The 27,471-nt window shown below is 34.2% G+C and overlaps 1 protein-coding gene across 1 annotated transcript in view; it reads left to right on the top strand.

The window, feature by feature from the left end:
• The window catches only part of DPP10 (dipeptidyl peptidase like 10), a 365,506-nt gene that overhangs the window by 3,994 nt on the left and 334,041 nt on the right, over window positions 1-27,471 (top strand). Inside the window, exon 2 of the mRNA XM_030916466.1 lies at window positions 24,855-24,929. The gene's annotated coding sequence lies outside the window, so the exon portion shown is untranslated. The remainder of the gene's footprint in view (window positions 1-24,854; window positions 24,930-27,471) is intronic.

Here is a 27,471-nt window from a genome sequence, read left to right as displayed (position 1 = left end):
GGGGAACATCACACACCAGAGCCTATCATGGGGAGGGGGGAGGGGGGAGGGATTGCATTGGGAGTTATACCTGATATAAATGATGAATTGATGGGTGCTGATGAGTTGATGGGTGCAGCACACCAACATGGCACAAGTATACATATGTAACAAACCTGCATGTTATGCACATGTACCCTAGAACTTAATGTATAATAAAAAATAATAATAATAATAATAATAATTTGAGTATCACCAGTGGCCATGGCTGAACATACCAGCAGCCATAAATTATTTTATCAAATCACTTTTTGAAATTATAAGGGGGTTGTAAACATAAGTCAAAGCCCCATGTACTTAAGTATAGCTAAGATTTTAAAATTATGTATCTTTTTTGTTTTTTTAAGACACAAACTCTTGCTGTCTTGCCCTGGCTGGAATGCAGTGGTGCAATCATAACTTACTGCAGCCTTTAAACTCCTGGGCTCAGGTGAACCTCCTGCCTCAGCCTCCTGTGTAGCTAGGACCACAGGTGTGTGCCACCAGGCTCAGCTAATTTTTTAAAACTTTTTTTTTTTTTTTTAGAGATAGGGTCTCACTATGTTGCCCAGGTTCATCTTGAACTACTATCCTCAAGTGATCCTCCTCTGATGGCCTCACAAAGCACTGGGTTTACAAGCTTGGGTCACAGAGCGTGGCCCCCTAAAATATATATCTTATGCATTAATATGAAAAGCAATAATTGAGAGATAAGAGTCTCATCTGAAATCTTTGAAACTCTGTAAGTCTATTTAAATACATTCTACTAAAAATAGCCATAACACAGGAAGGAAATTCATATATGGAAGCAGAATGGTTCCAAGCAAAATGTTAGTTACATATTACTTGGTCTAACCGTTTACTTACATCTAGGCCATTACAAAATAGTAGGTTTGGAAGAACCAAGGAAGATTCATTGATTTATAATGCAAACAGACAGCATCAGCTGGCTTGGATGTCATCCTAATGTTTTGGGTTTTGTTTCTTGGTTGTTTTATTTGTTGAGCTGCGGGGTATATGGAGGTGCTAGATCCAACTGTGTACCACTGTGGAATCAAGGAACTTATTATTCAATTTGTGTTTGAGGAAATAGGTGCCTTATTAAAACAATAATAACAACAACAACAAAAAAAAAAACAGTAGCACAGATAAAGAACTACTTAACAAAGTCATCAAAAATTTTACCTCATAAAATTTGAGATGAGGAAATATTATCAGAAAATTTGATTGGCTATGTGGCCTCACATAATGGCCAATAGTAATGGAAAATTTGTTAATTATTAGTAAGATTTGGTCTACTCAATATCTGTTGGAATCCCAGTAGTGATAGACATCAGTAGTGTAACTAATACTGATTAATCAGTGAAGCCACCGGAACTGTACATATCAATGTTGTGTTTTGACAGTATTGTTTCTTTATTTCTCTAGACCAATGTTTATCCTCTGGGGGTGATTTTACTCCCAGGAGACATTTGTCAGCTCTGGAGACATTTTTGATTGTCCTGAATGGATGTGAGGGGTTTGCTGTGGGAATCTACTGAGTAGAGGTCAGAAATGTGCATCCTACACTTAACACAACCAGAAATGTCAGGAGTGTAGAGTTTGAGAAACCTTGTTCTAGACAGAGATACAAGAAAAACCATGTGATAATTAGATGGCAATTTTTTGAGGTGGGATCAAAGTAATGACTTTTAAATTGGTAATTTTAAGGGAGATATTAAGCTGTGGCTTTCAGCATCATTAGTTTCATGTACTTTTCTTCAAGAACAACCCTGCAAAGAAGACCAGCATGCATGAGTAGGATCATTTGACCTTGGCTTCCTCTCCTGTGTGTATTGCTGAGTATAAAATAAAAGTGTGACCCAGTTTTCTTACACTTTTTGGATGATACTTCTGATTGAGACTTTTTTGTTCAGATAAGTTAGTATCAGTTATTTGACCATTGCCAACTTTTTTTTTTTTTAACTAGGAAGCAATTGTTCCTTTTTAAGATAGAGGGTAAAAACTGATGGCTACTGGGGACTCCAGTCAGCATAATTGCTTTCATTGGTGCGTTGTGCTTATGAATAATTGAATCTCATCGTCTTTTGCTTGGGCATGTCCTTCCCCTCACTATAGCAGTTACCATTTCCTGTTGCTAGATACCTTCATATTTATCTTATTTTTTATCATCCACTATGAAAATATTTAGATACTTACTATATCCACAATATTTATTTAACAATGATTATTATGTTTATTTACATTATTTAGGTAATTTCCAATTCAGTCATCAAAATAGGATGTACCATTGATGTACATTTAGGGAAATGAATGGAATAATACATGTTTCAGCAAAGATTGGACAGTTTCTATATTTAGGAAAGAAAACATTGAATCTATCATAGATACTTAGGCTTTTCAAAATTTTCTGTAAGTTAGATATATGTGAAAGTGAATTCCAGTATAGCTTTAAAAGAGGTGGTCATTAAAACAGGAAAATTAGAAAGAAAATTTCTGATCCTTACCCTGGAAGTCTACTCATGCACTATTTTAATTAAAAGTGTGAGAAGAAATAGTCTTGTTGCCTCTATGTGTTTGCAAGTATGACAGGATTACCCTGCAGTTTCAAACAGTTATTCATACAGTTCTCCATAGGATTAAAGGGCTAAAATTGACTACTACATTATTATTTTTTACCCTGAATTACCATTGTGAAGGATCTAGAAATTAGATTCTACTAATTTATTCATGAGGACAAAGTATCTCAGATGGTATGACCATTTTATTGTCAATAATGATAGTGTTATTAATAAATCCACATTCATAGCCATTTAATTATTATGTATATTGTTGAATGAGTAAGTCATCCTTATAAACAAAACTATCTAAGTAATATATAAACAAAATTATCTAAGTAATATAAAAATAATATAACTAAATTGTTTTCTTCAGATAGGAATAAAATTATGACAAAAATAAATTAGATGACACTTGTTTAATTATATGAACTAGAACTTGGTTCAATCTTGTCTGATAGATCCTTTTAGATATATGCAATAAAAAGATTACAATTCCAGTGTTGATTTTTTAGAAGATTCTTATTTAGTCTCTTTGGAGCTAGAGGTGTCAGACAGGATGCTGGAAACCAACAGGCAGCTAGATTTATAACAACTGTTTGCAATCGTTTTGGAGTTTGACTTCCTGAGAGGTCAGCTCTCTGACTTGTATCCAGGACCAGTCAGTCCAATTTGAGGAAGTCAAGGCTCTAGCTTAAACATTTGATGGATATTTCTGCCCTTCATTTTCTTTCTGAATAATTTTATATATTGCTGTCTCCCACTCATGGAAAGCCAATTAGAAATTTTAAAAAATATTAGTCAAAGGATACAAAGTGTCAGACAGAAGGAATAATAAGCTTTTGAGAAACACAGCAGGGTGACCAGAGTTAATAATAATGTATTGTGTATTTCAAAATTACTGAGAGTAAATTTCAAATGTCTTACTATGAAAAGATGGGTATGTGAGGTGATGAATATGTTAATTAGCTTGATTTAATCATTTCACATTGTATATTCATCCATATATAGCAAAACATCACATTTTACCCCATAAATATATACAATTATAATTTATAAATTAAAATTATTAATAAAAAGAAATTTTATAAAATAATAAAACACTCAGTGTTTTATTAATTTATGATGGAACTTAAGCAAACAAAATATGTTTTCAAGAAACTTTTCAAGCTTTTGAAGTTGATGGTAGAAAAATAATCTTTCCCCTCTTTTGATCTTTCAGAATACTTCAGTTTACACAGCTTTGATGATGTAGAACTATGCATTGTCAAAACTGCAGCCCATCCACACTCTACATTATATAATACAGATATTTTAATAGTATGTTGGAAATATATTAAATTAGTATTTTAGTTTGCTTGTGAAACATGCATGAGCATTCAAGGAAGTTCAATTTTTGGTAAGCATCAAATGATAATGACAGCTCATTATAGAGCTAGAAAGCATTTTCCCTGTCTCCTACTTCAGTTTAAGTTAAAAAGTAGTAAAATAAAAAACAACTGAGACCCAGAGAAATAGAGACTTGCTGAATATATCTAGTGTAGTCTTGAGACTAGGGCAAACATTTCTTGATTCCTAATCCAGTGTTGTTTTTAATATTACTAGCTGAGAATTCCATTCAAAATACCTTTTAAATAAATTTAAGAATAAATAACAATCCTTTAGTTTTTTATATATAAAAATAATGTATGTTTATTTGTGGAATTTTTACTTAAAACTTTTAGGAAAGATGTTTAAATTAAATATATGTATGTTTATATGTATTTATTCATATATTCACATAATACAGATAGATGATAGATACCTACATATGTATCTATGCATATATGCAAATATTGATCTATCTATCTATCAATCTAACAGCCTATCCATTTTACTATCAGATAATCAGGAAGGAAACATCATATAGTGAGTGGAAAAGAGGAAAACTGTAAGTGTGGTTTACATGGCTTTGTTTGCCTTAACTTGTCTGAAATCATGTTTTTAACATGTTTTAAATATTGTGATGACTATAACCTGTGTCGTCATTGTTTCCATCCATGTTTTCAATTCTTGTTGAAATACTGCCTCGTGAACAAAGGATGACAACCTTGGCTGCATTATACACACACAGACACACACACACACACACACACACACACACAACTACCACCAAGCAAGCAGCACCTGTTGTTACGAACTACTACTCTACTTCTCTTCTTTCCCCTGATATATCTGGCTGAAATAATCTAGTTTATATTTGAATTTCTTCAGTCTCTTAGAAACTTGTAGAGATTTTTCTACATCTCCATCTTTATAATATTTCTGCCTCGTTGTTGAAATGACTCATTATGTCTTATTACTTTATTAATTTATTTGCCAACTGTTGTTTGGACCCCTGTTGTGTGTCAGATAATATTCCAGATTCTGGGGATACAATGGCAAGGCAAGTTTGTCAGACTGACAATAAATAAGTAATTCATTGAAAATACAAGAATATGTCAGCTAGTAAATTTAAGTCCTTGTTGAAAAATAATATAGGGAGAGGTCTAGAGAATGATTAGGTGCTTAGGAAAGAGTCACTATGGAGGTAACATTTCAAGGTCAAGTTGAAGAGTTGTGTAGGTTCCAAGGCCAGTAATTACAAAGAACATAGGATTCAAACTATATAGATCTATTCCACGAACAGAAAATATATAGGTGGTGGACATGGGTAGAGAATGGTACAAGATGAACTCAATAAGATGTCCCGACCTGCAGGACAGTCGAACGGGCCCTGGAAGGGGGAGTGGGAATGGAGGAGACAAGAAAACACAAGAAATGGAGACAAGACAAATAGCCTGATCAAGTCTCGTTTATTGAATGTAGGGTCATGCCTTATATAGGCTGGCAGAGGAAGAGGTTGGGCCAGGGCGGTGACGGGAGGCTGGGCTTACTCAAATTACAATCGCGCATGGGCCGTGGGTTTGTACTTTTCCCGGGGCGGGATCGCCCCTGCGCCCTGGGCTGCATATCTTCCTGGGCGGGAAAATGTTTGCGCTGCGGGGCGGGAAAGGTTGGCGCGGGCGGGAACAGTTTTGGCGCGCGCGGGAGAAACTTAGGCGCGCGCAGGGAAAAGCTTTGGCCGCGCGCGGGAAGGGTTTGTAAATAAAGAACCCGGGAATGTGCCCTCTTGTCTCTGCTTTGTGGAGATCAAGCAACAGAGGTCGGCTAATTCCGGGCCTCATGGCTCCGGACAATAAGATAACTAGGGGAAAGATTTATATTGAATTTCGTAGGTCAGGGTTTTATTTTGTGAGCAATAGGTACACTTTGAAGAAAGAAGGTGGCAATATCTGAGTCATATTTTAAAAGTACACTCTGTCAATTATATGGAGAGCATTTTCTAGGGATGCTAAAGTAGAAATGGAGAGACCATTCTAAAGGCTATTGCAGTGACACAAACAAGACAAGATGCAGGGCTTGAACTATGTACAGGGATGCTAATGGAGAAGGTAAAAAGTAGGTGGGTGGAGGATTTGCTTGGAGATAAAATGGGTAGGACTTTGTTGGGTTAATTACCTTCAACCTGTTGGAAATAGAGAAATCAGCATCATCTCTGAGGTTTTAAATGTCATTAAATGGGTAATTCTATTTTGAATATTTTGCCACAATTTTTGACAATAGAATCTATTTCATGGTTAGTTCTTATATGTACATGTTTATGCATGTTTTCTGTGTATAACAGTGTAACAGAGGAATTTTTAGAAGCCTGGTTGAAAAACAATCTTGAAATAAAATTAACAAATTTATAATACATAGAACATAGACATGCAATCCATTATCTCTTGGGGCTTAAAATATATTGTATTGCCTATGATTATTTGATTGAATTACTCCATTATATTTTATATGCTCTTTCTGTCCCAACCACAACTACAGCTGAAGATACAATAGAAAGAAAATAGGAGAGCTCCTGCCATAAAGATCTCATTATGTATTAAGGGATATAGGCACTAATCAAATAATTAGATACATAAATATTTACAATTTATGATATAGAATACCTGTGAAGTTTAGGAATATAAGAATGAAAGTTAAATATTGCTTTTACTTTTATTGCTTAGTATCCATGTCAGAATTTATAACGCATTGGCCATATCTGTTTTAAAGAAGTCACAGAAAGCTTCCCTAAAGAAATGAAGATGAGCCGGGCTCAATGGTTCACGCCTGTAATCCCAGCACTTTGGGAGGCTGAGGCGGGCGGATCATAAGGTCAAGAGATCGAGGCCATCCTGGCCAACATGGTGAAACCCCATCTCTACTAAAAATACAAAATTAGCTGGGCATCGTGGCACATGCCTGTAGTCCCAGCTACTCAGGAGGCTGAAGCAGGAGAATTGCTTGAACCTGGAAGGTGGAGGTTGTAGTGAGCTGAGATCACGCCACTGCACTCCAGCCTGGCGACAGAGTGAGATTTCACCTCTAAATAAATAAATAAATAATAAGAAATGAAGATGACTGCAGATAAGTTGACTAAGCAAGAATATGGTTTGAGCATAGTGGGACAGGCATGAAGCATGGAGTATTAGAAACAAAGAATGCCATGGTAGTGGGAGCAGCACAAGGAAGGGGGAAACAGGTTGGAGAAATAAGTAGTGGCCACATCATGCGGGTCATGGTGCTGAATTTTGAAAAATGATCAGATTTGCTTCTGGAAACAAATGTATTCCTGTTGAAATGAGAGAGTAAGTTAAAATTGAAAGTTGTGGCTCAAGAGTGGATAAATAAAGACACTGTTGGATGGCCTAGGCTTGAGATTATAAGCAAATGGACTTAGGCAGTGGCAGCAGAGAAGTGAAAGATTTGAACGATAATAAAATAAATAAGAATAAAAAATAAGAAAAAAAAATAGAAAGTAACAGAATAAGAATATTGTGGTTGGGGATGGGGGTTAGAATGATATATCAGGGATAATTCTTGAGATTTTGGTTGTATGACTTAGTTGAAAGGGGAGTTAACCACTGAGATGGGGAATTCTGTGTGAGAACCAGGTTTGAGCATATGGTTGGATGAAAATATCTGTTAAGCAGCATTTAGTAACCTAAATGGGGAAATCTATCACACAGTATTAGGGTGTCATGTTTCTTGATTCAAATGTAAAAAATAAACCTTTAAATTAAAAATAGTCTCCACTTCTAGGTGGAGGTTGCAGTGAGCTGAGGTTGCACCACTGCACTCCAGCCTGGGCGACAGAGCAAGAATCTGTCTCAAAAAAAAAAAAAAAAAAAAAAAATGTCTCCACTCCTTAAAAAGAAGGAGCAGAGTTGTGGATCAGATAGTAATTCTGTATTAGCAGTTTGAAGAACTTCTAAGGTGGTTGCATGGATTTGCCTTCCCAGCAATCGTATAAGAGGGGCCTGATTTCTTCACATCTCTGCAAATCATGTTCTTACCTATTTGATTTTAACCATTTTAGTGGGTGTGAAGTAATATCTCACCGTGGCATTTATTTGTATTCTCTTACTTTGTTGATGATATTGAGGATCTTTTCATGTGCTTCTTGATCATTTCTATATCTTTGTTGGAGAAATCTCTGTTCAAATTCTTTGGCCACTTTTTATTGAGCTCTTTTCTTTTCAATTGCTCAATTGTAAGATTGTTTTCGTATATTAAAAATCAAGTTCCTTGTCAGATACATAAGTTTGAAATGTTTTCTTCAAGGTATGTTGTCTTTCACTTTCTGGTTGGTGTCTTTTGATGCACCAGATTTAAATGTTGATAAAGTCAAATCTATTTTTTCTTTAGTTTTCTATTCATTGTTAATTTAGACTAACTTCTCTTTGTGTGTTTGAGAACATAATAGATTTTAATTCCTATGTTTAGTTCCATTAAACATTTTGAACGGATTCTTTAATATGATGTGAAGAAGGAGGTCCACATTTATTCTTTTACATGTGGACCTACGGTTATCCATGTAACATTTTTGAAAATATTTTTTTTTTCTGTTGAATAATTTTGGCACCCTTCTCAAATGTCAGTTGACCACAAATATATGGTTTTGTTTCAGGACTCTCTATTCTATTATTCTATGTTTATCCGTAGGTCAGTAGTTCAGTCCTGACTACTGTAGCTATGTGGTGAGACTTGTAACCAAGATGTGTGAGCGCTTGTACTTTCATCTTCTTTTTCAAAATTGGATTTCTGTGTCCCTTTCATTTCCATGTAAATTTTAAGATTAACTTGTAAAATGTGCAAACAAAGTCAAAGTAAGGTAAGATTTTTGGTAGTGATTATATTGCTTATGTAGACCAATTTGGAAAATATTGCTATCCTAACAAGGTTCTGATCTATAGATGTACAGTGTCTTTTAATTTATTTAGATTTTTAAAAATTGCTTAAAAGGATGTGTTATATTTTTCCATCTAAAAATCTTATAATTTATTGTTAAATTTGTTCCTAGGTATTTTATTGCTTTTGTGGCCATTACAAATGGAATTGCTTCCTCCATTTCATCTTTACATTGTTTGTAGCTAGTGTATAGAAATGTAATGATTTTTGTGTATTGATCGCTTATCCTGCCACATTGCTGAATTTGTTTAATAGTCCAGGCTGTTTATACTCATGAGGGGTTATCAGTCTGTAGCTTTTTCCTTTTTTCTAATGTCTTTGTCTGGTTTTGATATCAAGATAATATTAGCCTAGTAGAATAAGTAGCAAATTGTTTCCTCCTTTTATTTTTTGGAAAAGTTTGTGAAGGATTTTTTGTTTGTTTGTTTGTTTAGTGTTTCATGGAACTCACCAATGATACCACTATGGCCTAGGCTTCTTTTTCACAGGAAGTTTTAAATTTATTTCATCAATCCTTTTACATGTTATAAGCCTATTCCAAATATATATTTCTGCTGAAATGTATCTTTCTAAAACCATCTGGTTTTGATCTAAATAACTGAATTTGTTGATAAACAATTTTATAATATTCTGTTATATGTTCACTTCTTTAAGGTTGGTACTGATGCCTCTTCTTTCATGCCTGATTTTAGTAATTTGAATCTTTTTATTTTTTGTCATCCATCTATCTAGAGGCTTGCCAATTTTATTTTTCTTTTCCAGGAACAAATTCTTAGCCTTATTCATTTTCTCCATTTTTTTTTTTTTTTTAGCCCAGATGTAACTTATTTTCACCTAAGCTTTACTATTTCCTTCCTTCTGCTTGCTTGTGTTTAGTTTTCTTGTTTTTTTCCTAACTTCTTTAGGTAGAAATTTACGATACTAATTTGACATATTTATTTTCTTCCCCTTTTTTCTTCTTTCTTCTTCTTCTCTTCTCCTTCTTATTCTTCTTTTATTATTTTTTTTTTCAGGGTCTCACTCTGTCACCCAGTCTGGAGTGTAGTGGCACAATCATATCTACTGCAGCCTCAACATCCCAGGCTCAAGTGATCCTCCCATCTCAGCCTCCTGAGTATCTGGGACTATAGATATGTGCCACCATGCCCAGTTAATTTAAAAAAAAAAATTTTTTTCGTCAAACTGTGGTCTCACTGTTTCCTAGGCTGATCTTGACCTTCTAGGCTCAAGTGATCCTCCTGTCTTGGCCTCCCAAACTGTTGGGATTACAGATGTGAGTCACCACATAAGACTTCCTCCGTCCCTTCCTCCCTCCCCTCTTTCCTTCCTTCCTTCCTGTCTGCCTTTCTTTTCTTCTCTTCTCTTTTTCTTTCTTTTCTTTTGACAAAGTCTCACTCTGTTGCCCAGGCTGGAGTGCAGTCGTGTGATCATGGCTCACTGTAGTGCCAATCTCCCAGGCTTAAGTAATCCTCCCACCTCAGCCTCCTGAGAAGCTGGGACTACAGGCATGAGCCACCACATCTGACTACATGTTTAATTTTTTGTTAGATAGTGTCTCACTATGTTGCCCAGACTGGTTGTAAATGACTCACCCCAAGCAATCCTCCCACCTAGGCCTCCCAAAGGGAGGATTACAGACATGAGTCACCATACGTGGCCTAGGATTACAGATATGAGCTACCACACTCTGCCCTTGTCTTTTTATTTTCATTCTTTCATTTCTTTTCTTATTTATTTTTTTCCTCTTTACTTTCTTTCTCTCTCTTTTGTTCCCAATATAGATTTTTATAGCTAGTAATTTCTCTGTAAGCTCTTCTTTAGCTATATATCATAAATTTTGGTATTTTGTGTTTTCATTTTCATTCTTCTCAAATCATTTTATTATTTCCCTTGTTATTTATTTCTCGATTCATTGGTTATTTAGGTAACTGTTGTTTAGTATCTATATATTTGTGAATTTCCCAAATTGCCTTCCATTATTGATTTTTAATAAAATTTCATTTTGGTCAAATAACATACTTTTATAATTTCAATACTTTTCTATTCATTGAAACTTGCTTTATGGCCTAACATATGATCTCACCTAGAAAATATTTCATGTGGACCTCATAAGTTTGTATGTATTGTCTGCTAGCATTTTCAGTCTGTAAGATCTTTTTGCTTTATAATGTTGTTTGTCTTCTATTTTATTATTGATGTTCTGCCTACTGGTTCTATCCATTGCTGAAATCAAGCTTTTTAAGTCTCCAACTCTTTATTATTAAATTGTTTATTTTCCCTTTCAATTCTTTTTTTATAAAAATAAATTTTTGTTTCATATATTTGTGAGCTCTGTTATTTGCATACATATTTACAATTGTTTTATTTTCCTGATAGAATGGCCCTTTTATTATTACATAATTTATATCTTTGTCTTTAGTAAGAGTTTTTGCCTTATAGTGTATTTTGTTTGATGTTAGTGAAACCATTCTATCCTTCTTTTGTTTACCACTTTCATGGTATACCTCTCTCACCTTTTCATTTTAAACTTACTAGTGTCTTGAATTTAGAATATATCCTTTGTATACAGCATATAATTAGATTATTTAAAAAAATTATCCTGTCAACCTCTACATTTTGATTCATGTGTTTGTCATTAAATGCAATTATTAATAAGGTAGAACTGATATTAGCCACTTATTTAATAATATTTGTTTTCTACAGATCATATGTCATTTTTATTTCTCTATTCTTGGATTTCTCACTCCTTTTTTGTTAGATATTTTCTGCTGTACCTTTTATATTTGTTATTGTTCTTTTTTACTATTTTTTTTGTTATTTAGCCATTGCCTTGTAATTTACAACCAGCGTCTGAATTTAGAATAATGTTGTTCAGGTAAAATACTAATTTAATTTCAATGGTATACAAAAATTACTCCAACTTCATTTCATGTTTTTCACCCCTTCGTGCTGTAATTGTCATACAAGTTCTATCTTTATATGTTATAACCCAATCAACACACTTTTATAATTATTATTTTTATGCAGGTATGTTCTAAAACAAGTACGATAAGAAAGGAGTTACAAGCAAATGTGTTTATGCTGTCTTTCATAATAACTGTGTGGATACTTTTACTAGGTCATTTTATTTCTTCATGTGGTTTCAAGTTACTATTTATTGTCATTTCATTTCAGCCTGAAGAACTTCTTCTTTTAGTGTTTTCTTAGAGCAGGGCTAATAGTAACAAATTCTCTCAGGTTTTGTTTATTTAGAAATGACAATTTCTCCTTCCTTTATGAGAGAAATTTTAGCTAAATATAGGATTCTTTGTTGACAAGCTTTTTCTTTTAATACTTTGAAGATGTCAACCTAAATCTCTTCTGGCCTCTGTGGTTTCTTAGGAGAAGTCAGCTGTTATCATAATTGAGGGTTCCTTGTATGTGATGGTATGATTTTAGTGCTGTTCTCATTAATTTCTCTTTGTCTAAGTTTTGTCAACTTGACTATGATGTATCTATGTGAGGATCTTTTTGAGTAGAATTTTTTTGAGTAGAAACTTGGAATTTTTTGAACTTCTTGAGTATATATATTACGTTTTATCAAATTGAGATGTTTAGAGTCATTATTTTTAAAAATTTGTTTCTACTTATTTATCCTTTTCTTCTCTGTAGTCCTTACGGTTTTCCTTCTTTTTAAATATTGGATATGTCTCACTCTATGCATTATCTATGTGTGTCTCCTAAAATAGTAACTTTAAATTGTAATTTTAATAAAATATGGTCTAATAATCTAAGTATTACTCTCAGTATCTTCCAGTGATGTTTTTAAAAAGTAGATAATGAAAATACATATTGTAAAATATAAATATTTACACTGTCTGATATAAGAGTCATTAGATAACATGTGGCTACTTAAATTTATTTTTTAATTAATTAAAATCATATAAAATTTTAAATTCCATCTTTCAGTCACACTAGCCACATTGCAAGTTTTCAATAGCTAAATGAAACCAACAGCTACTACATTGGACAGCATAGAGATAAAACATTTTCATCATCACAAAAATTTCTGTTAGAACTGTCACAGATGTATATATAATAAAATATTCCCCCTTCATCACTCAGTACCCATTTTTGAATGCAGCCACATAAATGTTTGTATCTGTCAAAAATCTTCTACAGAAATATGTTTGTCTGTATCTTCATGGATCTATACATAAACAGTATAATATTCTATAATATATACATTTATATGTGTATATGTAAGTGTATATGTCTACAGTATATTTTATTTCAACAGTGCATATGGTCTATACTTTTTATCCACTTAATAATGTATCTTGAAGAGCTTTTAATGTGAACTTTTTAATTTATTTTTTAATTTTAATATTTATTTATTTTATTTATTTATTTATTTATTTTTTTGAGACGGAATCTCGCTCTGTCTCCCAAACTGGAGTGCAGTGGCCGGATCTCAGCTCACTGCAAGCTCTGCCTCCCGAGTTCACGCCATTCTCCTGCCTCAGCCTCCCGAGTAGCTGGGACTATAGGCGCCCGCCACCTTGCCCGGCTAGTTTTTTGTATTTTTTAGTAGAGATGGGGTTTCACCATGTTAGCCAGGATGGTCTCGATCTCCTGACCTTGTGATCCGCCCGTCTCGGCCTCCCAAAGTGCTGGGATAACAGGCTTTTTTAAAACAAAAAAAGTAATAGCACCATAAAATGTTCTTGTATGATGTATTACCGCCTTTTAAAATATTTTTCTATTACATTACTGCTCCAAAACAAACAAACAAACAGCAAAGCAGGCATATTTCAAATATATATGTAGGCTAGATATATTCCAGTGTATTGGTGAGTCAAAGAAAGTTTATATTGCAATGTATTAGATAGTATCAAATTTCATTAATCAAATCCACCAATAGTATATGATACTGTCTGTTAATCCACTCTTCCTGTTGTTGGGTATTGTTGAAGCTTTTAATTATTTTCGATTTGGCTGATGAAAGATAGAATTTAATCCTTATGTTGATTCGCAATTATTTAATTATGAGAGAGGTTGAGAATCATCTTTTTATATGTGCATTGGCCATTGTTGCTTTCTGGTGTTTGAATTCCTGTGCATAAGCCTTTCATATTGGGACTTTGCAAACGGAACTCATAGCAGGAACATTAAAAAAAAAATGTACTTAGTTTTAATCTAACTGGAATTATTCTTTCATTAATATCTGTAAAGTCCATTGAAAGAATATTCTGTGTTTCACATCTCTTAATAAACCTTCATCTGTTTTCACCTGGCCTGAAAGAAGAAATGAATGAATGTAAAGGAAGAGAGAACAATGGGAAGAGTTGTGAGTAAATGTCTATAATTAACTCATTCAGTTATAAACACCTGTTTAATAAAAATTTGAGGTATCATCTACCCCATAAGAGTTGGAAATCTTACCCCCAAATTTTCCTTCAGTTTTTAAAATGAAATAAAATTAATAAATAAAACGAAAAATAAACACGCACACTGAACACCTTCTTCCAACCTTAGGCTTAATTCAACCTCTATTTGGACATCTAAAAACATGCAGAAAACTGATTTATCTTAGCATTCTACACACTTCACACACACACAAAAAATTGAAGCTGTTAGTGAATATTTCTGAGAAAGTGGACAATACAAGAAAAGGCTTTTGGATTTGGGCCATAAAAACACAAGTTTAGTACATGACAACTCAACTAGTGAATGTCTGCCTCAGCTCCTAAGCACAGTTGAGGAGCTCAGCAGTGTTTGCAGCTGTACTTGGGAGACAATAAAAGAGAACTCTGTTCTTCAGAGCTTGAGATTTGGCCCAAGACATTGAATCTGGAGGCAGCTCTTGATTGTGTCTTATTGTCATTGTCACTAAATTTGGCTTGATTTTATAGGCCTTCTTTCTTTCCCCAACTAAGCAGAAAGCACCACCAGGGATGTAAATCTAAAACTATTCTTTTCCTTTATTATTGTTATTTGCTTTGGCACGGAAGGGTCATTTATGGTATGTCTGCTTATCAAAAGAATACTGAAAAATGAGCAGGAAACAGCAAATCAATCTATTATTAGGAGTCCTGAACATGAGATGTAATGTTACACCCATTAATATATTCAAGAAATATTGATATTCTAAGCTGAAAACCCGAGCATTGTTATTCTTTTTTTTCCAAGTGAATTGCACATTCAGAGCCTTCTTAATTGTCATATACTTATATTTTTTGTTGCTTGCATCCTATATCTATTATAATTTCATGTTAAAATTAGAGGACCGAGATATTTTAGCATATCAATATGCTAAGTTGTAAATTATAAAGACATAATGGAAACTATTAATTAACTTAGAAAATGTTAATATAATTAATATGTAAAAACTTTCAAATCAATTGAAAAGGAACAAAAAATATAAATGGACTTTTTATCAAAAAATTGTTGATAAAAAAGTAAAAGCTGCTTAGCATAATTCACAAACAGGAGTATTTATCAACAAGAAGATGGTATTTTTCACATATCCTATTGGCAAAGCTTAACCCTGATGTTACCATGTATTGGAAAGACTGTGGAATAACAGAGCCTCTTACTCATTGATAGCGGGAATGTCATTTGTGTTTTTACTTTGGGTAAAATTTTGTCATTATTGTGTAAAATGTAACATTCACATGCCGTGCAACCTGAAAATTCCTTCCTGGTATATACCATAAGGAAGCAATTGCATGTATATATCAGTAAACAAGAACAGGGAGGTTTATTCAGTCACAGTTGTAAACAACCACTGGTCTCAACTGTGCTTAGGAGCTATTAATGGATATTTCTGATAAAATGATGTGTATAAAGCATGACTTCCAACCTTGGAGAATTAAAGTGCTAGTAAATGAACACTCAACTTTTAAATGAATTCACTATGTAAATTATTTTTATACCCTTGGGTTTGTGGTTAGTGTCTAACTCAGTTTGCTTTGATACGTAGGTATGTTTGCCTATATGATGTATAGTTTAATCTTAGTTGGTCTTGAACTTTTGAAAGAGGCATCAGGCAGTCCATGATCTTCTTATACTTCCCTTTATCACTCAGCATTTTGTTACTGATTCATGCATATTTGCATTTAACCTATAGTTCAGTTATTTTTATAAGATACTCTATTTTTATGTCATTATCATGGTTATATGATATGCCATTCTCTACATATATTACTATATATCTATTGTTTATCTTATATTTAAATTTAATTGAGAATTAAATTTTTAATTGCTCAATCTATCATGAATGACAATATGTGAAGAGACAAAAGCTGTGATTAATCCAATTCAAGAGAGAAAATGATAAGGATTAAGTAGATATCTGTCTTATCTATTAATTCATATTTGTCTTATCTACTAAATAGATGTCTGTCTTATCTACTAGTTCATTTTGTATTTCTGTAAAGGAATATCTGAGGCTGGGTAATTTACATAAAAGATGTTTATTTGGCTCATGGTTCTGCAGACTGTGCAAAAAGCGTGGCCCTGGCATCTGCTTCTGGTGAGGGCTTCTAGTTGCTTTATTCATGGTGGAAGGTAAAGAGTAGCCTGCATGTGCAGAGATAACATGGTGAGAAAGGAAGCAGGAAAAAGAGAGAGGAGGTGCCAGGCTCTTTTTAACAACCAGCTCTCATGAGAACTGATAGAACAAGAGCTCACAATGATAAAAATGGCACCAAGCCATTCATGAGGAAGCCTGTCCCAAAACCTCAACACCCATCATTAGACCCCCACCTCCAACACTGGGTATCAAATTTCAATATGAGGTTTGAAGGAGTCAAACGTGGAATCTGTAGCAATATCAAATGTGGTATCATTGAGAATATGTAAGAATATATCAAATCTGGCACAATTAAATATCTTTTTTATTTGCTAGACTATGTTTTCTTCTATTTTTTGGAATTATTAATTATAATGCTAAATTAAGGATGTTATATAAACCTTAAATGAGCCTTTAAACCATCAGCTGTCAGGATGATTTAGTCTTTGAATCACTATTATTTTTCTGTTTCTATCTCATAAAAAGAAATAATTCAGCCATGGTAAAAAAAACAAACAAACAAACCAAAAAAAAAAAAAAAAAAAAAACAGGTTTTTTACTTAATGTTGGACATTATAGTTTCCCTTTTTTTTTTAATAAATATGGGAATTGCAAAGCTTTTGGTAACCATTTTTTTTCTTATACTAGAAATAAAATCATATCACTAATTGAAATACAATGTGCATATTATGTTTTAAAATAATAACTATATTATTTTTGTTCATAAAATTATACTCTGTAAAATGTACCTGATGGGATAACAAGAATGAATTTAAGTAACTGTATTGGACAGCTCCAGTCTACCCATTTTATTTTATAAGTATTACATTACACACATTATATAAGGCCACGGTGAGGAAAACTCATCCGGAAATTCTAATGTCAAACTTTTTAGGACTTCTATAGCTTTTATATGTTGTATTCTTTAATGCAGCTGTGCTTGAAGGTAACAGCACCATTTAAGAAAAAAATATACTTGATATATGATGATTATAAAGCACTAAGACAATTGGAAGAATCATTAGACCAGCACAAACTGAACTTCACATAAATAATTTGCATAAATATGTAAGTTACAGTATTCCTTTTTTTCTTTCATAAGTCCATAGCTTTTCCAATTTATTGAAGTGTTGGGTGGAGAAATATTGGCATTCTTCTCAAGTGTTGGGTGGAGAAATATCGGCATTACTCTCAGAGTCATCTTTTCTGCCCTATTGTTTTAAGTTATTAATCAATTTCAGTAAGCATTAATTTCCACTTTCTGTGGAAAATAAAAATTGCTTTTTAAATGTTTTAGTGTATGGCCTATGATATAAATGAATAGAATATTATTTTGGCTGTTTACATTTATTGAGCAATAAAAATATAAGTGCATCAGTCTATATGGATTAGTAGGTATTGATTCAATAGTTATAAAACTTACCTAGTTGTACCATAGCATTTTCTGCTTTGGGTTGTGTTATTAAATACTCCAGTATCAACAAAATGCATGTTAACAATAAAACATATATATAGAGAGAGCATCTATTATGTTTAAAAAATATAGATATTGCCAATGTCAGGAAAGATATACAATTTAAGCACAATCATAATTAATTGGTCGGCTAAGAAAAGAGAACATGAAGAAATACACAGTAAAAAAAAAATTGATTTTAAAATTTCCTGCATATGTACCCAGTTATAGCTACAGTGAACAATCAAGACTTTGTTTACAGCTAAATTTTAAAGACCTATTTGCTTCTTCTCTATTCTTGAAGCCAGACAGTGAAAGAGAGCCTGTCTTTTGCATCATTCTGGGGACTGCCGCCTCCTTTTCCAGCTTCTCTTGATTTCCCTTTTCTTCTTTTCAACCAGATAGTAACCTTTCTCCCTCTTCTCCTCCACTTATGGTCCACTGGCTTTCTAAAATCCTTCCTCATGCTCACACCGGGGAATTTGGTCATTTATAGATGCACTATGAAGGAAGCATTTTCATAATATATACTTAATTTACATGTTTCAAAATTAATATTTTTCTGAAATAATAGATGGCTTTTCTAAATATTTTTGTCAGGTATCAATAAACTAATAATGAGATTGAGTAGTGAGGGAAGTTATACCCTAAATAAATTAAACATAAAGGATGGCCGGGCATGGTGGCTCATGCCTGTAATCCCAGCACTTTGGGAGGCCAAGGCAGGCAGATCACGAGGTCAGGAGTTTGAGACCAGTCTGGCCAACATAGTGAAACCCTGTCTCTACTAAAAATACAAAAAATTAGCCAGGCGTGGTGGCGGGTGCCTGTAGTCCCAGCTACTTGGGAGGCTGAGACAGGAGAATTGCGTGAACCCAGGAGGTGGAGGTTGCAGTGAGCCAAGATAGCGCCATTGCACTCCAGCCCGGGTGACAATGCGAGACATTTTATAGTGCTATGTCAAAAGACAAAACGAAACATAAAGGATATGTGTATGTATGTTCAGGGAGTTTGATGGGCTGGAGGTTGAGGGAGCAGGGAAAATATCATACGATCCAAGAAGACTTACATTTTTGTCTCCATCATTCACTATCTGTTAAAAATGTACCCATCTGCAATTTCAGAATTTTTCAGCCAAAGCTCCTGGAGCATGAATTTTTTATTATTTTGTAAATAGAGATGTGTTTAGATCTTTTTATTACCAGCTTATTTCAAGATCTAGAACAATACACATCCCTACTGTACAGTTCCTAATGTTCTGCCATTTGTCAATGTTAAGGCAACCAAGTCCTTCATACCAACTTGTGTTAATTTTAACTGCATCTTTCATTCTCCCTTTGCTTAGTCCTTTCTCAGCCTCAAGTCATACAAAAGAATATTTTATATTTTCTGGCACTTCTGACATTTAAGTTTGTGTTTAATGATTTCTTGCTATGATCTTTAATATCTGACATCTTGGAATACCATCATTATCTCATTTCTACCTCTAGTTATAATGTTTCTGACAAAAGTGAATCATTGTAATGGAGCCTCTTAATAGGGACATTACTGTGGCAATAAAATATGTAAATTGCAGTTCCAAACAACCTAGAAGTGCAATCACGAAACAGTGATCAATTGTTAGATGAACTGCACATGTAATTGTATACATGTGAGGTCAGATTAATCACTTGAGCTAAGAAGGACAGGGAAGGCTTAAAGGAGGAGAAATAGAATGATGCTTCAGAGAAGCACAATTTGAATAAGGAAAAGGGAAAGGTGAAGGTGATATAGCAAGTAGAGGAAGTTGAACAGAGGTACAAGAAAAAGAAAACATGCGCATTTAAAGAATACAAGCAATGGTACACAGTAATCGTAACTGCATGATTACTGGCCCACCCCGGTAGACCATGTCATTCGGGGAGCTTGTTCCTTTTCTTTAGAGGGGATGGATTTACATTGAACATAAACTTTCATCTAGTACTCTGTATAAATGATTAAAGATGAGGCTTTCTGACATCTCAAACTTCAGGCTTTTTATCCACAAATCCTGCACATTTCCTATTGGCTATCCTTCAGGAGCTATAACAATAATGTACATAAAATTTGAATGTCTAAAACTTTCCTCAAAATATGCCTGTTTTTCTTTATTTTCCCCAGTGAGAATGTTACAAAAGCAACATTCACCCAATGATAAAAACTTGAAAACCTGGAGTTATTCTGTATACTTTCTTCTTTCTCCATCTTCAAATCTAATCTAATCCTTATTTATTTATTTATTTATTTTTTGTACTTTATTCACAACCTCCCCTGTACGTGTCCCTTTCACTCTTTGCCTCTGCTTCTTCCTTAACTTCTTAACATTGCTTTCTTGGATTGTCATGAGCCTCTTACCAGCTGTCATGAACTCAAGATGTCATCAAATCTAAGTAGTTTTTCACCCAGTTGCCAAGGTTCTAAATTCAAACCTGATTTTACTTCTTTCTTGGCTTTCAGTTTTATCACTTATGAAAACAGTAATAAGCACTGGCATATTCATGTTGGCAATAATGTGTACTTCATACATAATAGCAGTAATCTATGGAATCATCCCTCATCTTCCCAGGAATTGTTTTTAAGCTACTTGTGCATTTTTTGAAGGTTATTCTCATATTGTAGGTTGTAACTGCATTTAACTCAAAAACACTAGAAGGTAAAATTTTCACTTACATTACCACCAAATAGATGAAAAGGATATAATTCTGCTTTTTAAACCTCATAGCATTGTCTTCTTTCTCCTCACCCATCCTTATAGCAATTATTACTTTACCAAAAATTGGCAAGCGTGTAGGCTCCAGATAGCATCTGGACCCCAAGTATATTTAGGATGGAATCATAATTTTAAAATTATAAGATTATAAGTTAAATTTTGCTTCTAACTGTTTTTGAAAAAAAGTGGAAAACTAGCAACATTGTGTATTTTTCTATAAGACGTTGTATCTGGAGCTGAGGAGCTACTGGGCTCTTTTAAATAGGCGGTCTGACTACTCCATCTCTCTTTGATTCTTACGCAGATAGCTTCATTCTTACTCTGCATACCCAGTGGTTTAAAGCATCCATGTTTCATACCCTGGCTCTACCATTGACTAAAGAGGTTCATGACACTTGTCTTATCCTGAACAATATGGAATGGAAAACATCCTATTGGGTTTGGTTTCCCAACTTGTGGCACCTTCAGTGTCTCCCAGGGGTCTTGTTGTACAGTGAATGTTCAATACTTAAGATTCACTTGAATGGAATGATACATAAAGAGGTAACACAAAATGTTCCCAAGCTGCCTGAAAGCATACATTTGTTTCTCTACTTGATCAAATACCTTGTCTTTCTTGCTTAATTCATCTAGTTAATCACCTGCACATTCACTTTACTCTGTTTATCATACCTTGCTTGCCTTCAACAGACTGTACATAGATGGCAGAATTCATGCATTTTTTTGCCCTTTGTACCTACTAATGTTGGATGTCAAAAACTGCACAAGCAAGCATCATTGCTGAGTAATGGCAATGAACACATGTGGAAATTACTTTTGCATCCTTTCATTTCAATGGAATTAAGTTGTTAAATATGAAAATACTGTAATAGCATTACTGGCAGTAATCAAATTCCCCAAACCACAAATTGAAGTCATATTAAGTTGAAATTAAACCAAAACTACTTAATGTCCACAATTAGAATCGGTGTTGACCAAGATGTCTCCTGTGGCTGCTAGAAAGAATTAATCACCCAAATGCAATAAAGGATAACATTAAGGTCATAAACTAAGACGGATTGACCTAAGATTTCCAACATCTTCTGCCCTGTTGACTAAACTGTCAAGATGTGTTTCTTATTCGTGTATCATCAGTAAGTTTCTCTGCAGCATCAGTGACCTGCCCACAACTCTTTAATTTCAGAGAAGGTTCAGCAGCTTGGGCCCCTGAAAAGATATTGGGAAAGTTTCCCGGTTTGTGTGCTGCATAAGCTTGAGGCAGTAGAGTGATAATTAATAAAGCACCAGACTGGATAATTGTAGGAACTGTAAAAGATACTAAAATGTTGTTACCAGAGGCACAGACGCACCTGTGAAAGCGTGAAGTTAATTTGTGTGAGGAACATCACATGAGGGTGGATGAGGACAAGGGAGGTGAGATTTCCTTTAAATTAATTCAGACTTTAGATAGAGAAGCCTCAAAAAAAAAAAAAAAAAAAAAAAAAAAAACAAAAACAAAAAACCCTACTGCTAGTGAGATAATGCAAGGCTTATGAGAAGAGGCCCTCCTGGATTGTCTTGTTACGCATGCTTCTCTCTGACCTTGGGAAAGGTGTAACAACTGCAATATTGTAGGACAAGCATGATGATATTGCCCTACCAGTCTTTACATAACAGCATACCATTTGATACTGTCCCCTTAAACATTTCCTTAAAAGCAATACACCTCCTGACACTATAATGTTGGATACTTTGTGTATCTAGTGTCACCCCAAATTCCCCATAGGTTAATTTCTATCAAATTTCAATATACAATAAAGTAATGACAGAGAGAATGAGGTTATATCATAGTATTGCCCTGAAGACTATTTAAGATCATTGATAATTGCAAAGGTCCTAGCAACTTGCAGATCACATGATAGATGACCAATCAATGGTAGCTGCTAATGTTGTTATTTTCATGGTTATTTAAATGAATCTTTAAGAAAAAAAAAATTCTTGACATGAATTATTGCCAATGAACACCGTCATCTTCTTCTAAAATGCCTTATATGTGGATTGTATAAGATAGGTGTAAACTCCCATACCTTAGCATTGTCACATGGTGAGGTCTCCCTGAGCATTCCATTCTCTTGCATATCTGTCTCAGGAATTAACAAGCTATGTCATTCTAAAAATGATTCTCTGATACCAATTGAGTGCTCCGCAATTCAATTCAATACTGAGACTAATTACCAGGAATCAGCATAGACCCCACAGTTAAGGAGCTCAATTCCCCTGGTCTGTCCTCACCTCAGATGCCAGCTGCCAGTCCCTGGTCCCAACGGTACTGAATTACGTCCAACCTGGCTGCAAACGTGAGGGTTCTTATTACCCCTTTTCAGGCTGGAGAATTTCTTAGAATAACTCAGCTCAGACAAGAGCCATTCTTACGAGTAGCAGTTTATCGTAAAGGGTACAAATGAACAGCTAGATGAAGAGATATATGGGGTGATGCCTGAAGGAGTCCCCGGAACAGGAGGCCATTTGTCTTTGAACTGGGGACATCACCCTCCCAGTGCATCCGGATGTTTACCAACCAGCTGTTTCCCTCAACCCTTATCATTCGGAGTTTCTAAGCAAGGTTTAATTACTTAGGCATGATTTAGTGAATCACTGGCCAGCTGCTGAACTCTGATCTCCAGCTCTTCTCTCCTACCAGATCTCAGAATGGGGCTGAAATTTCTAAATTTGTAATCGCATTGATGTGACCTGATGACCAGCTTAATCCTGAAACGATAAGCTAACCCCTTCCCTCACACAGAGTCCTCTGATGTTGCAGTCGCTTTAGCATGAAATCTAATAACGTGCAAAGAAGTTTGCTATGAATAACAAAAGACATTTCTATCACTCAGGAAATTTCAAGGGTTTTTGGAGCTCTGTGCCAAGAACCAGAGAAAAGACCAAAAATATATTTTATTATACCACCCAAACTTGCTAAATATGGATTAGTCTGAATTTCTTATCCTATCCATTGTGTTTTGGGGTCCCTATGTCAAACAAACACAAACAAAAACAAAACAGAGAAACTCTGACTTTACACTTTCTGGACTCTATAGAGAGCAGTCTTATGGAAACTATAAGGTGTGCATAATTGTTTATGTACATATTTCTCTGCAAATACCATGCAAAGTATCTACTGTGCTTAAAATTTTATACAATTTGTGTTTTTTTGTTTATATTTTGGAGGTTTTTGATGCATCAACTCAATGTGCTTGCCCTCTCTGTAGATATGAATTAGACAAGTAGCTCTAATTCAAGGGAAATCTTTTCTCTACCTTGAATGTATTTGTTTCTTTGTGTAGTTTAAATTCCTTCTGTCCTCAAATTTGTTCAATGATTATAGGCTCAAAATTAGTCAAGCACAGTGTAGTAGTTTTTGTTTGACATCAAATGCAATGTTATGTTTTTCTGTTTCACCCTGGGGATTTCCTTTAAAGAGTCTGTCTTTAATGTTAGTATCTTCTTTAAATATAAACATTCAATCAGTAAGAATACAAAAACACAGAGATAGAAATTATGACAAGCAGAATGTCAATACTTCTTTTCCTTTTGATTAATCTAGCATGCAAATATAGAAGCATTTTGGTTACTCAGGAATTTCAATAGGACTTTGAATTTTTTAAATAATAAAAATATTGGCAGGGCGCGGTGGCTCACCCCTGTAATCCCAGCACTTTGGGAGGCCGAAGTGGGTGGATCACGAGGTCAGGAGATCGAGACCATCCTGGCTAACACGGTGAAACTCTGTCTCTACTAAAAAAAAAAAAAAAATACAAAAAATTAGCCGGGTGTGGTGGCGGGCACCTATAGTCCCAGCTACTCCGGAGGCTGAGGCATGAGAATGGCGTGAACCTGGGAAGTGGAGCTTTCAGTGAGCCGAGATCACACCACTGCACTCTAGCCTGGGCGACAGAGTGAGAATCTGTCTCAAAATAAATAAATAAATAAATAATAATATTAACATATTCTTTAAGAGATAACATATAGAAAGATATATTAGCTAACTTTTTCTTGCTGAAATGTCTAATATGTCCTCTTTAAGTGTTTTATATTCATCTGAATAATCATACGTACATACGTGCAAATATATAATATGAAAGAAATGAGAATGACATTTTATAGTGCTATGATAATTGAGTTTTTAAAATATATTTATATATCCAATTTCATGTTAAAAAGCTTTTAAATATAACTTTTTTTTTCTTTTTCTAGGTAACCTTCAAAGCATCAAGACATTCAGTTTCACCAGATTTAAAATATGTCCTTCTGGCATATGATGTCAAACAGGTAAAGGAGTGATCTTCTTTGAGAATACTTTTCTTTGTGATGCAATGGGGTGACAATTCATAATTTTACTCAGCTATAATTCACCTAAGCAAAATCTGGCATATCTAGTAACTACAGGAGGACGGTAATGACTACTTTGCACAAAAGGTGTTCGAAGATAATGTCCAAAGATCTTCCGTATCTCTATAGCAAATAATTGGGACAATTTGCCATGTGCCTGTGCTGATGCAAGTCCATCTCTTGGCAGAGGATAATGTGGCAGAGTTTAGCAAATCGAACAAATGTTGGCTTGTGAAAGTTTCAAGATAAGCCTTACCATATGCTTGAGTGTTTCGTGTGTGTACAGATTAGAGACTGTTCTAGTGGCTATGCCTTGAGCTTCAGATGTGTATATTGGGAAGGCACCTGCTGAAAACATTGACTCAGATTATGGTCTAGGGATTCTTTAGTGGTATTTGAATGTCAGCTTGGGGTTGTAGAAAATTTTGCAAATTGGGCAAGCCAAGAAATTAATTCTGAACAAATAAAATGTTCTAATTGAAATTAGTGTTTCCTTATTCCATGTGAGCCCTGAAGCACAATTAGAGCAATATGTATGATTGTTGAGTGTTTTGTACTTAGATATCATTTGCACAGTTAAAAAGCAAAGTAAATGTTGGAAAGCCAATTCAGCAGATTAGTATCTGTAAAGAATAAATGATTGGAAATCATTCAAGGAAGTTTACAAGCTTTAAAATGAACAATAAAAATTTATGGACTTAAGGCAGGAAGCCTCATATAATGCTTTGAAAGCCTTTTGAACACATGGAATTTCACAGTTTGAAAGAACTGCTATTTGATGGCTTTAGTCTTTTGGAATATACATGTGCTATATTTTTTAGGTTATATTTTTTGACTTAAGTAATCTATGCTGTAAAAGACAGAGAGATTTTAGTCAAAGGCCTCTTTTCCTAGTGTAGACGTTGACCTGTTTTCTTATCTTTTGCTTTGAGTTACCTTTATTCGTTGGGATTTTGTAAATCATATGTTATAGTAAGAAAAATATTTGACTTTTATAAACAAAAATATTATACTAAAAAATTCTAACATAACATTATCTAAATAATTTAAGCTGAAAAGTCCGCTGTATTAAACTGATCATGAACTTTAAAAAATTAGGTTTGGGAGCTATTGTAATGAAGACCGGAACTGGCAGTAGGACAAACACATATATCAATGAAAGAGAAGAGAGAACCCAGAAATAGGCCTTCAGAACTATGCCTAATAGATTCTTGGCAAACGTGCACAAGCAATTTAATGGAGGACAGTCTTTTCAACAACTAGTGCCAGAACAATCAGATATCCATAGGCAAAAAATAAAACCTAAAGCCCACAAGAAACAAAAGAATCATATTGGCTTAAGCCACACACCTTATAGAAACTCAGAATGGATCATGCTTTTAAATGCAAAGTGTAAATCTATACAACTTTTAGAAAAAAATCTTTGGGATTTAAGGCTAGGGAAAGATTTCTTAAACTGTATGCCAAAAGTACAGTCCATAGCAGGATACACTATTGCTCCATAATAGACCCCGTTTCAGGCTAAAAATACAAGTTACAGTCTAGAAGAAAATATTTGAAATTCACATGTTTGACAAAGGACCAACATTCATATATAAAGAATTCTTAAAACTAAACAGTTAAAAATAACAACTATAACAAAAACACAACTCTACAATCAGAAAGTGGGCCCAGACATGAAGAGACATTTTACTGAAGATTTACAGATGGCAAATAAGTACATGAAAATATTTTAACATTAGTAGCCAATAGGTAAATGCAAACTGAAACTACAATAGAGTATCACTACAAATCTATCAGAATGGTTAATTTTTGTTTTTAAAGTGACAGCACCAAATGATGGCAAACATGCAGAGAAACTGGATCATTCATACATTGCTGTTGGAATGTATAGTGGTACTGCTGCTTTGGAAGCTATTTTGAAAGTTTCTTTAAAAACTAAGCATATACTACTATCCGACCTAGCAATTAAATTTCACTAGACAATTGCTGCAAGGCATTTATTCCAGATAAATAAAAAATAATGTTCACACAAAAACCTGTCTGCAAATATTTGCAGCAGCCTTATTTATAATAGCCAAAACCTGAGACAGCCCAGATGTTCTTCAAAGGGTGAATGGCTAGATAAACTGTGGTGCATTCATCCCATGGAATAAATATTCAGCAATACAGAGGAACAAGCTTTCGATATAGACAGCAGTGTGGATGAATCTTTGGAGTTATGCCAAGTGAAGAAAAACACAGTCCCAAATATGATTGTTTGTATGATTTCATCTATCTAACATTCTCAAAGTGACAAAATTAAAGAAATGAAGAAGAGATTAGTAGTTTCCAGGAGAAAAGGAGGGAAAAGGGAGCAGCTTTTTTAATTTTGTGGGACCACAAGAGGGATCTTCGTGGAAACAGAAATGCTCTGTTTCTTGATTGTATAAATGTCAGTATCTTGGTTGTTTTCTTGACCTGGTTGTTTTCTTGACCAGGA

The sequence above is a fragment of the Rhinopithecus roxellana genome, chromosome 14, assembly GCF_007565055.1.
Source record: "Rhinopithecus roxellana isolate Shanxi Qingling chromosome 14, ASM756505v1, whole genome shotgun sequence".
In the NCBI taxonomy this organism is placed as follows: Eukaryota; Metazoa; Chordata; class Mammalia; order Primates; family Cercopithecidae; genus Rhinopithecus; species Rhinopithecus roxellana.
The sequence above is the reverse complement of the archived record's forward strand: the minus strand, read 5'-3'. Positions and strand labels throughout refer to the sequence as shown.